The following is a 13,034-nucleotide window of genomic DNA, read 5'->3' as shown; positions in this document are numbered from 1 at the left end:
CTCTATTGCTTGGAAAGTTGGAATCTTATAAAGTCTTTTTTTCTTTCTTGGAATAAAAAAAATGCTTTTTTTGTCAACCAATATTAATTTGTGAGGAAAAGCAAAAGCAAAAGCAATAAATTAGATATAGTAATAATTCTAAAAATGAAATATCGGAAAAACTTTGTAACCAACCAAAAGCAGTAACCCATGATATGGGATTTATCAAAATTCAACCGGGGAGGGGGGGCGTCTGATTGACCAAAACCCTTTCAATGTCTTTTTCAGCACCATAGGTTTTTTCTTTTCAAAGTAAAACTTCAAACCATTTTTGTAATAAGCCTTTGTGAGTACACAACATGTGATATACAATGAAATATTTACGTAATCCAACTTCAATGTTAAGTGACGTGGTTTAATTCTCAAAAAAAAATATTTTCAATTATTTTATTCATGATATCAAAGTCATTTTTAATTTATTTTATTAATAATAGTATGTCAACTTTTGATTAATTTTCGTTTAACAAATTAATGATATTTAATATGGGAATGCAATTAATTTTAAGAAAAAGAACTCTCTCTAAGAAAATCTCCATCTGAGGATTGTCGTCAGGTTCTTCTCTTTTTCCCTTCTTCCCATTTCAATCATTCATTTTCTTCCCACTCTCTCCCTTTCTTCTAAGTTTTCTTCTTCCCTTCTCCTTTCCCTCACTCCTCTCTCTTCTTCTTGATCAACTCAGTTTTCAACCCACTCTCTTTCATTTATTCTCCTTATTTTTTTCTTTCTTCTTGTTTTTTCTTTTGTTCTTTTTTGCAGGGATTTTTGTATAGGAGACAGAGTGTTGGGCGGTGGCCTTAATCGCTACTTTGATTCATCGTTGGTGACTATTTCCTTATTTTCCTTTACAGACATTTATAGTTCCAAGTGGATCCAGTTCCGATGATAACAAATTCGACGATTGCACTTCCAGGTGATTAACATTCCACTTGGTTCCAGTTCTGGCGACAACAATTTCAGCAGTTTTAGTTCCGGGTGGTTAAAGTTCTAGTTGATTCCACTTCCGGCAATAACAGTCTCAATTCCGGGTCATTAAAGTTCCAGTTGGTTCCACTTCTGGTGATAACAATTCCGAAGATTACTTTTTCCAAGTGGTTAAACTTCTAATTGGTTCCAATTTCGGCGATAACAATTCCGTCGATTATGGTTCTAGACTTTTAAAGTTCTAGTTAGCTCTAATTCATTAAAGTTTCGGTGTTTATGGTTCCAAATGGTTAAAGTTATGACGAATTGATACTGTGTTTATCCCTCTCTTTCGGTGGTTGGAGATGCGCTCAATTATCTCTTCTATTGGTGATTTTGCCTTACCTTTTGTCTATTACAGAAGTTTCTTCATTTTCTCCTTTATCCACTGTAAATATTTTGTTCTTTCTATAGACTTGTATTCTTGCTTGGCATTGTTACTACTTCTCTGTTTTCATACAATGTTTCTGTACTTTTTTGCTTGGTATTGTTACTACTACTCTGTATTCATACAAGTTCCATAGTTGAATGAAATATGATGTTTTTCTTTCAAATAAAAAAAGAGTACAAATACAAATATGTAGAGTGCAAAAGTTTGTATTTTGTATGTATTTGCACTGTACATATTTGCATTTGTACTCTTTCCAATCTGAGCCATAGGGAAGAAAATAAGGGTGCATATTAGGTAATGTGAGATTTGGTTAAAGTAAATCCTAACCTAACCCAACTTTTTTATCTTTTATTTCATTTTGCTAAAATGTTCTTATTTATTAGATTATATTTCTTAGATTTAAAGTTTTTTTTTGGGAAAAACACATGAAAACTTATCCATTCAACAAATTACTCAATTACATCAAATTCCAAAAAGAAATCAGTTGGTATGGACCAAGTAACAATAGATGAACAAAAGAGAGCAAGTTTGGCAATATAGTGTGCAACCCGATTACAACTAATTGGGGTGAAAGTAATTAAGGTGATATTTGGCATCAATGCTGATTCCTCACCCCTAATTTTTCAAAAATTGGTGATTACTTGAATCAGTGATTTCCCAAAAATCACCTTTTTTTTGGTTGTTTGGTATCGTTTCCTCCAAGCTTTGATATTAGTTTGTATTGGTTTTCATTAGTCATTGGAATTATTATTCCATACTGCACTACCATGACTATTGAGAGCTTGATTCTTCTGTTGTCATGGATTAATATTAGATCCATATTCTAAATTTCCACATGCAAACTATCATTCTTAGTTCCAAAAAAAAAACTATCATTCTTAGTATGTTATGTAATATGGAGTACTGGGATGAATGATTGCTTAGTTTATTTTCACATTGATTCCAACTAAACTTCAAAAAAAAAGTGTAAGGCTAGTGGTTCTTTGCTATGATAGGATAGTATTAAAAATGGTGTGTCATAAGAATATGTTCACATGGATTCTAGTTATTCTTTCACAAAAGTGCCTCATTATGTGTGTTATTTGCAAAAGAATTTGAACACTTGCTTGTGTTGAATAACATAGCAAAAAACAAGAGTTTTTAAACAATCGATTAAAGAAAAAACACTCCACCATCGCTAAACAAGTGAGCTTCCGGTGAATGATTTTGAGATCAAAGGAGAAAAGCATACCTTAGGTGGTGGCTTGGTGGTTGAGCTTCCGAACTTGAATTGAATAGAACGAACAAGAACCTGCTAAAAAAAACATTAGATGCCCTCCATTTATGAACAGAGGAGCTGTCAACCATCCATTGCAATGACAATTAATCCCTTTTGAAAATGAAAACAATATAGTAGAAATCATAATGTAGCCACCTTCCAGTGGTCATTTGCAGTGGTGGGTGGTTGCTACTCCATGAGAAAAGAGCAGAGGTAACATACCTCAAGTAGCGGTGTTCTCTTGTACCCTATACCCTAAACCCTAAACCCAACACTGTGAGATGGTGAAGCATTGAATCACTTTTTCCCTTGGCAACGTCAAATGCCACATCATAGGAAAAAAATCGAAATGGTGGGAAATCGAGGAATCGCCTAGGGCCAATTTCAAGGAATGAGTATCTGTCGATTTCCCAGGAATTGACAAAATCAGCCAACCAAACAAAATTTTCACCATTGATTCTTCTATAGCTAATGTGGATCCGATGTGGCACTGATTTTTGGGAAATCGACACCAATGCCAAACATCACCGAAGTATGAAGGAAGGTGATGATGATATCTCTTACAATTCATAATGAGTATGTGAACACTCCAAGGAGGTGTGGTTGAATCCTCCAATAAAAGACTGATGAAAGATTGTGCATCACCCTCAGCGATGGCAGAATTTAAGCTAAGAGAAGAGGCAAACTTGATGCTTTCAATAAGAGTTGTAGCCTCAATAACTAAAGCCTGCTTAGGCTCTAGAGGAATGAAACAAGCAAATAAGAAGGCAGTAGTATCATTCTGTATCACAGTACCGACACTAGAAGTAGAATTGGTATTGTGTTGTACAAAGTCCTAGCCAAAATAATAGCCACAAGACTCTCTGTATGTTGTTGGATAAGTGTGTTGCCCCTACATAAGCAACTTTTGTACCTAGTCATTAGATGATAGACAATGTTGTCATTATGCATGAGATGTTTCACTTTCCCAAACAACACAAAAGGGGTACTGGTTATCTAGCTTTAAAACTAGACATGCCTAAGGGTTATGATAGGCTATAATGGCCCCATCTTTTGGTAGTATTAAATGCTTTAGGATTTTCCTCAAATTTCTATCAAATTATTAAGGAATGTCCTATTGTCTCATTTTCAGTTTTCATAAATGGCTCTCCTCAACGTCATTTCTCTCCTTCCCATGGGTTATGCCAAGGAGATCCTCTATCTCCTTATCTTTTCATCTTAGCTATGGAAGAACTGTCTCGAATTTTGTTACATGCAAAATTTGAAGGACAAATTCAAGGTGTTTAAATCTCCCCTAGATCCCCATCCATATCTCGTTTCTTCTTTGCTAATGATATCATGTTATTCCTTCGATCCCATCACGATGAGCTAGATAATTTGAAGAGGATTCTTCAATAGTCCTGCTCATTTTTAGGACAAGAGATTAATTTGGAGAAGTTGGGTATTTTCTTAAGTAAAAATATACATCACTGCCATCAGAGAATGATTTATATATATACCTCTTTGTTGGCAGCATAATAAACATTATTCCATCAACAACTTGCTAGAAAACATTAATGCCAAGTTGAGTATGTGGAAAGCTTCAGTAATCAGTCAAGTTGGGAAAAAACTCTAATTCCAACCAGTTCTTCAATCGATCCCTCTTAATTGTATGGATATGACCAAATAACCTCATAAATCAACTAACCAAATTGACAAAAAAAATGGAATTTTTGGTGGGAAAAATCTTCTTCTAATCCTTACCCACATCGTTGGTGTGCTTAGAAAATCACTCAACTAAAAGCTTATGGTGGTCCAGTACTTAGAGTCACCAAAATTGTGAATCTAGTTTTGTTGAAGAAACTAGTATGGCATTTCCATGATGAACAGCATAAACTTTGGGTTCAAATGTGGAAATCTAAGTATTTAAAAAATATAGGTCTTTTTCCCTATTGCATTAAATCTAATAGTTCTTTAGTTTGGAAGTCCATTGCACTTATGATCCACTAGTTGTTTCATGAGGTAGGTTTTCTTGTAACACCTCAATCAAATGTAAGGTTACTTGAGACCTTTAAGTCCTTACTTATAGTTAAATCCTCCCCTATGTAAGCGTGGTGAGCTCTTGGTAATGACTTTGCATGTCAAGCACCACTAAGAGAGAGAGAGAGAGCATTAAGGTGATGACCATGTAGTCGAGCATTACCCTGTCATAAATGTGCTAGAGGTGACTCGGCCAAAGTCATAATACTTATTATTATGGCTCCACATTAATCTAAGGGTGAAAGGATGAGGATGCCCCTCGAGGCCTACAAGATGATAAGATTGCCCCTACATGCATGTTGTGTGTCCTTGTATGATGACAAGGGTGAATGTGGCTACATCACTGGTGATCCTTAAAAGTTTTTTTTTTTTCATTTCAAACAAACCAAATATAATAAATAGCTAAAGCGTACCAGCTTAATGCTAAGGAAACAAGATTTTAATTAGATAATAAATTAATAAGAGGACAAATGCATTTCAACCAGGAGCCTCGAAAGATAGTGCAAAGATTAATATTCCAAAATGCTGGAAATAAAATAGATTGAGAAAATGGACAATAAAAAATAGATGGTTTATCAATTCAAGTGTGTATTGGCAAAAAACACATTGAGTCTCCAAAGTGGAAGTAAAATTTTCTCTTTGATAGGTATAAAGACATTGATCAATCACCACAAAAACAATTGATATTAGGGAGGTCTAGGTAATTTCCAAATCCACTTAAAACATTTATTTTGGATATGAGAAAGGTGTCAGAAAGTATGTTGTTGAAGCCAAAGATAAGCATGTTTTGTAAAGAATTTTCCTGTGGAATGTTTAAGCCAAACCAAATTAACCAAGTTGCCCTCTAGATAAATAAGGGTTTGGTTAATGGTTGCTAAATAAGAAGGGTGGAAAAGATCTTGTACCGGGTTTCCATTCCAATGAAAATTTATAATAAAATAGGAAATTGGTCTATTCAAAATGATGGAGGGAAAACCGATTAAGGAATCATAGCAAACATATTAGACTTTTGCATTCAAGGTACTTGGTTAATAGGGCTTACACTTTCCAAGTCACTTAACTGCCAATCTTCCATTGCATTCCTACCACCTTGGCTCGGCTTCCTTGAGTCATTGGTTGATTTGACCATCGAAGTCCTCGCCCCTAGGACCACATCCCAAGGCCTTTGATGTCTTTTCTATGCTTACAAGTGGGACCCTTAGCCTCATTAGTCAAATTTTTATTCATTGGATCGTATTCTCACATTAATTTTGTTTTCAACTTTCTAATCCACCCCGTCACTGAAGAGGATTTAGGGAGTAAAACCACGTTAAAGGATAATTTGAGCATCCATTATGAAATAGATATAATTCTTTTCATTAATGAAGGCTTAATATCCTTACATTCTTGTTCCTTTAGTGGCATTTTCTTATTAAAATCACTTTCTTATTTAGGTATAGTGAGTAGAAACCTACAAAGCTTGGGATCAATGGAAGAAGCCAAATTACAAGTTATTATAGAAGGAGTCTAAGAAGAAACAGCATTGTTGCAAAGATAACAAAATCTAACGGGCAGAGCTACTACACCTTTATCAAAGAGGATGGCAAGCCCACCCAGAATGAACCTAAGAAAGCAAAAACATAAGAGGTATGTGGACAATTGAATTAAATACTATATTGCGAAGAATGACCATATGTGGTAGAAACAGTCATTAAATGCTACTATGTTTGAAATGTAAAGTATGCTTCATATATTTTTCTCATATGATTCTCCATTGTTAATCAAGATCGTTCATTTAAATTCAACACAATTACTAGTGCAACCAATCATGGAAACTTCTCTATCAATGCATGGTAAACCAGGTTATATTTCTTACAACAAATAAACATCCATTTCAGAAAATATATTGTACTAAAAAACGCTCATTATAACAAAACATCATTCGTAATGTAAACTAGGTAAACGAGAACAAACCCCAACCCATGTTTGATTCAAACCTCAAAAAATATATATATAAATCCCCAACTAGAGAAAATTTTGCAAATAGGTTGAGTATAATGAGCTAGTAGAATACTGCGATGAGATTAGTCTTGCCGCAAAACAGTTATAAGACGCAAATAGTATATAGTAGAAGAACCCCTAGAAGATATCAACATCGTAAACTCAGACAATGAAAAGAATCCCTTATTTATCTCAACAAGATTATAGGGCAACCACAAGATAAGCCTCTTAGCACTATTCAAGGGTAAGTCCCACATTAAAACTTCCTTATTTATCTTGTACTAAACTTAGTCTGCTCTAATAACAAAGTTCCAATATGTCTTTTCTTGGTTGTATGACTAGATGTCTAGCTTGAACTGCAATTTATTTAAACATTTACTCTGCATTGACCCTAATCGCATACCAATTAAATAGCCCCATGAGTATTCAAATCAAAATTTGCACTACAAGTGAAGGAAGAAGTGGAAATCTTTTATTCATAGACAAAAAGTGGCCCCAATGAGTATTCAAATCAATATGTCTTTTCCACTTCCTGGGCCAAAAAATGGAGATACTCATAGATGAATTTCCCCTGCCCAACATGGAGGTACTCATAAACACAATGGTAGACAATGAATTGTTCTCATTCTTAGATGCATATAACAGATATAATTAGATCTTCATGGATCCCTTAGATACTTTCCATATAGCCTTCAATACACCTATACGAAATTTCTATTATCAAGTGATGCCTTTGGATTGAATAATGTTAGGGTAACCTACCAAAGGGTGATGACCTGTGTATTCTGCAATATAATGCACATAGAGATTGATAGTTATACGGATGACATCATAGTCAAAGCAAAAAAATGAATGATCATATAAAAGTTCTTAGGAAAATATCCACAAAGTGCATGTAGTACAATTTGTGACTAAGTCCTCATAAGTGTGCCTTCGAAGTAAAATCGATGAAGTTCCTAGAGTATAATGTTAATCAAGTAGCATACACCCAAACGATGCCAAGGTAAATGTTGTATTAGAACTTCTTCCTAGAAACGAGTCACAACTATAAACCTTCTTAGACAAAGTCTGTTGCTTGTGAAGATTCATCCCAAGACTAGTACTAGCAGTGTCCCCACTCCTTAAATTGACTAAGAAGGCCAATAGTTTACAGTGGTCTAATGAACATAATAGAGCCCTTTAGCAGATAAAGCAAGCCTTAGCCAATGCACCAACTATGTCTCATCTCCAAAGTTGTAAAAAGTTCAAGTTGTACATCACATCAAATCCAGAAGAAGGTGGGTGCCTCATAGAACAAGGCAATGTAGAAGGACAAAAGTGTCCAATCTACTATGCTAGAAGAACCCTTAAGTAAGTAAAAAAAAATATTCGAATATGAAACAATCATGCTTAGTCTTAGCGTTCATAGCGCAAAAATTTAGGCACTATATTATAGGCCAAAAAGTAATCTTTATCACAAAAAGTGACCCCATCAAGTATTTTATAGATATACCTCATCTATTTGGCAAATTGGTGAAATGGTTGATATAGCTTAATAAGTATACAATTGAATATACTGAACCTAGAGCCATAAAGTGCCAGGCCATAGGCGACCTCCTAGTAGCCTTCCCAATAGATGAGCCATTAGAGATATCTGAAGAAATATTAGGAAACCCACCCCTAATCGTAGTATTAAAAGATGGAGAATGAGAATTAGTTTTTTATAGGAGTTGTGCAAATTCTTCCACGAGAGCAAAAGTCACCTTAACCCTCACCCTTTGGTACAATTACAACATATTTCTTTAAACTATAGTTCCCTTGCTTATACAATGTCATAGAATATAAAATATTTGTCTTGCGATTAACCATTGTAAGAGATCTAGGTGTGGAGAAGATTCTAGTGGTGGGTTATTTGTAGTTGGTAATCAGACAAATGGATGGAACTATGATGGTGAAGGAGACCTTCTTGTTATCCTATAAGACCCTCATCCAGAAGTTAACCAAGGACCTCACCATCACATACTGACATTGCAATCAAGCCAAAGAAAGCTATGTAGATGCCTTACCCACCCTAATTTCCAAAATCAACCCTATGATAAATACACAATAGTCTATGTCCAGATGTAAGGAGAACCATCCATTGATAGATTGTCCCATTGGGTAGAAATACAAGATAGGGTTTGTAAAAGATATTGGAGATATCCCATCTTTCAAAAACATAAAAAAATCTCACTTCCTTAATCTTAGGACAATAAAGTCTTATTGTGATATCAAATTAGTGAATTGGGTCCTTTATTATAAAATGGCTGACGGAATGCACATTCAGTACCTAGGGTTTGAAGAGAGTAAGGTGGTACTAAAGGAAAACCATGAAGCATGTTGTGAAAGCATCATTGTCACATTGTATAGGATATTACAGTGCATGGGTTACTATTGGGCAGGCATTAAAGTAGATGCAATGAGAATACAAAATGGTTGAGAGAAAAGGCAGACAAATTTCAGTATTTGATAGTGGGTGTAGTTGATTGTAGGGATTCTTACATCACATATCTAATAATAGGCGCCCTATTAGCAGAAAAAATTATAAAGAAGAAATTGTTATTTATGATGTATGAATAGATTTGCTATATTGTAGATCTTTTAATGACAAGCCTTTAAGATGCATAGCTAGTGAAAAAATAGAACAAATCATAGAGGCTTCCCATAGCCAAGAGCTAGCAACACACCAGGGACAGAATGCCTTGTGCAATCAAATCTTACATCTAGGGTTTTATTGGCCAGCAATTCTTGATGACATTATTAAACATGTGAAAAATGCCATGTCTGTCAAATCTATTGGCGAAAAATACACAAATTAGCCAATGAGATTCACTTAATAATCACACCATGGCCATTTCACACTTGGGGGTAGATTTTATTGAAAAAACTTACATACCATTTAGACGGTTCTACTTCAGTATAGTAGCCACTTATTACTTTACTAAATGAGTTGAAGCCTTCCTCTTGAAAAGAATAATTGTCTCTAACGTTGCAAAATTCTTACACCAATACATCATTCATAGGTTTGGAGTATCAATGAGAATCTTAACAAGTAATGGATTATTAATCAAAAATAAAAAAGTTAAAGATCTACTGGGACAGTATGGAATGCGACTAAGAATATCTACCACTTAATACCCATAGGGGAACGGGCAAGCTGAAGCCACAAACAAAACCCTATTGAAGATGCTAAATAGAACATTAATTAAATACCAAAGAGATTGGGTAAATAAACTTTTCAGTACATTGTAAGCTTACAAAACCTCCATCAGGAAAAGACAAAATCTAACCCATACTACATGGTCTATGGATAAGAGGTAGTATTGCTCACTGAAATATAAATAGTTTCAGCGAGAGTGACCCATGTAATGGGAAAAACCTTTAACACAAAGGAAATGAATCAGTTGCGATGTGGCATACTTGAAGTCCTAGATGAAATTTGAGAAAAAAATCTTACACTTTCAAGTGAAATACAAATAAATCGTGGCCTCAAATTTCAATAAAATGGTGAAACCACATTTTCAATGAAAGTAGTAAAAATGATGCTACAAGTTAGACAAAGTAAGTTTACGAATAAATTCACTATAAAGTGGCTAACCCCTACACAATTAAGAAAGTACACCCATCTGATTATTATGTACTTTGGAACTTTGAAACCAATAAAGAGGATGAGACTATTAACGACAAGTGGCTAAAGATGAACTATGATTGAGCAGTGCAATTTGTATCCTATCATCAATGAAATATTTATGTCAATCTCATTTTGAATATGTGCAACAACTTATGTACTCTTTAATACTATTGTAATGTTATTGTCATCTTTACAAAATTTAAATTCATTGCATGATTTTTTTAACTATTTCAGTTTGTTTTATTTGGCAAAGTTACAAATGCACAACATAACATGTTGATTTTTCATTATTCATTATTAGCTTTTTATAAATCATAGAATTCACATCAATTTAAGCCATAGAAAACCACCCCCATTCATCAATATAAATGCAGAGACCTATTGTCACAAGTGTTCTCTTCGCCACGCCATCAAGTGCCATCCATCGTGCCTCCAGCCGCCACTCCAATGTCCAAGTGTGTGTCATGGATGGGCTATGCATGTATTTTTGTATGGGGGTTGTCATTGGCATTCTTGTAATTACCTAGTATGATTTTTCATCCTTTTGATGTATCTTTATGTCACTCCCCCAAAAGTTAACGTACTTTTTGAGGAGAGGTAGGTAGTCGAGTGAATTAAGAGCATGTAAATGTTAAGCATGAAATCCCGTCGACACTAAACTGTGTGCTTATGCTTGCCATCCATTAATGCAATACAAGTTGTCTTTTGTCTAATTTGTGTGTCATCTTTGTTGCCTTCTTTTGTGTTGTTGCTTGTTGCTTAGGCTTACTCGTCGCATTCGAGTGCCGCACGGGGCCCCAACGACTAGCCCCGTGACACTATGGCAAAGTCCATAAGCCTCACACAAGGTGCAATAACAACATGTTCAGCATAAATCCCTATGAAAAAGCTCATAGACTTTATACAACGTGCATCAACAATATCTTTAATGCAAAACTATATGGCAATGCCCATAGACTTCATACATCATGTGACAAATACATCTACAACTTAGAACCCCATGGAAAAACCCATAGATCTCACATAATGTGCAAATAGATCTCTCTAAGCACAAAAATCCATAACACTACCCACAAACCTTACACAACATGCAAAGAAATCTCATACAATAGGGAATAGACCCGTGTAAAACTATATGGCAATGCCCATAGACTTCATACATCATGTGACAAATACATCTACAACTTAGAACCCCATGGAAAAACCCATAGATCTCACATAATGTGCAAATAGATCTCTCTAAGCACAGAAATCCATAACACTACCCACAAACCTCACACAACATGCAAAGAAATCTCATACAATAGGGAATAGACCCGTGTAAATAGTGCCTACATGCCTCACACAACGCCCACATGTTGTAAATAACACGCATTGCGATACAATTCCATGGCAAATATATACTTTGTGCCGAAAGACTTTAAATCATAATACAATTTAATTACATCTCCCTGGTGCCCAATACCCAAGTACCATATAGTTATGATTGTTATGTGTGCCAAATACTATATATCACAAACTACATCTCAATATCATAATATTGAAAATGTAATGTTTAATTGTTGATTGCGAATCACATCGAATAACTACAATCATAGCACATACGATGCAATGTCTAAGCACAATGACTTATGATTATCCACATGCATTATTTGCTAAAAGAGTCAACAATACCTAATCACATCGCACATTTGCATTGTATCTTATATTTGCCATTCCTACCATATTACAAATCACATTGCATTATATATTATTATAGAAAGCACATACATTGGTGAAATAATATGCAAACGAAATTATAAATATCGCTAGAATGTTCTTGACTTTTGCTTTCATACTTAGAGAACTTTGATGTCAACACTTATTAGTGCATTTACAATTTAAATATGTATTGAATCGTGATGCTTAAAATAAAGGTTTCGTATAAAGACAAAAGCAAAACAATAATCAAAATGCAAAAAGTTTCATTTCATTTATTTAAAAATTACAAGTTTCAATATGATCCCTTTGTCTAATTCTCTTTGCAGGCAAAATTTCCTTCGTAGGAGTGCCATTGATGAGAATATGAAACGAAATATACTAAATGCATTTCATAACCCAAACAATCTAGTGATGATGTAAGTTAGATTTAACAAGGACTTTTTCCATAAAATCTCATTCCGTTTTATTGTATGTTTTCTCCATATCAATTTTACAAGCCATAATTTTAAGGAAAAATTCCCGATTAGTACCTTGTACTTTGGGCTAGTGACACTTTGGTCTTAAAATGTGACAATTCAATATTCAAACTTTTATAACCTACCAATCCAATACTTGTCGCTAATCAATTTGTTTAATCAACTGTTAAGTGACAATTGAAAAGACACAAATGCCTTTTGAGTGTCATCTAATTCTCTTTATCAACCATCCAATCATTAATAAAAAATGAACAGTCCTAAATCTTTGCCTCTCATATTCAAAAAAGTTGAGATCACCAAAATGCCTATCGAGACATGATCCCAATTTTCTTGAATAGAAGAGGCAAGGATTTAGGACCGCTCATTTTTATCAACGTTTGAATAATTGATAAAAATTGCTGCATTTTAAAACACCAGTTAACGAATTGGTTAACGACGGGTATTGAATTGGTACATTATTAAAGTTCATGTACTAAATTGTTACATTTTAAAAGTTCAAAAATAAAAGTATCACTAATCGGAAATTTTCCCTAATTTTGAGGAAATAAGATTTTTTTTAT

Source organism: Nelumbo nucifera, chromosome 1 (assembly GCF_055504915.1).
Source record: "Nelumbo nucifera cultivar China Antique chromosome 1, China Antique-T2T, whole genome shotgun sequence".
In the NCBI taxonomy this organism is placed as follows: domain Eukaryota; kingdom Viridiplantae; phylum Streptophyta; class Magnoliopsida; order Proteales; family Nelumbonaceae; genus Nelumbo; species Nelumbo nucifera.
This window is presented reverse-complemented; position numbering follows the sequence as displayed.